This window comes from Buceros rhinoceros, unplaced genomic scaffold, assembly GCF_000710305.1.
Source record: "Buceros rhinoceros silvestris isolate BGI_N320 unplaced genomic scaffold, ASM71030v1 scaffold36366, whole genome shotgun sequence".
Taxonomy (NCBI): Eukaryota; Metazoa; Chordata; class Aves; order Bucerotiformes; family Bucerotidae; genus Buceros; species Buceros rhinoceros.
Genome location: NW_010417532.1, coordinates 2,092 through 2,524, shown reverse-complemented (window position 1 = coordinate 2,524; position 433 = coordinate 2,092).

The window sequence follows — 433 nt, the reverse complement described above, 5'->3', positions numbered from 1 at the left end:
GCTGGTCCCTCCCTGCGCTCACCCTGCGGGATGGGCTGCCTGGAGAGATGCTGCCACGGGGAACGGGACAGGCAGTGAAACCACGCCATGGCCCTGGGGGGCTGCTTGTGCTCACAGTGTGTCTGCACTAAGTCCATGATGTCTCCCGCACCCTCGGGTGCAGGGTGCTGCTGCCGCGGCAGACCCATGGCGAGCTCTGGCCACGGATACAGGCTCTACTCGCTCTGTGAACCCGGGGCTGGGGGGTTTCCTGCTGCTGTTCTGGGTGACATTTTACGTACTGTGACATTTTCTTGTGCAAAACAAGTTGAAGGGTGGCTTGGAGGTGGCACAGCGGGCGCTTTCTGAGCCTTTTTAACGTGGAGATTAGGTACAACCTGCCCTTTGGCGTCGGGAGAACTGAGCGTGGCCTCTTGGCCCTGCGTCTGGTCAG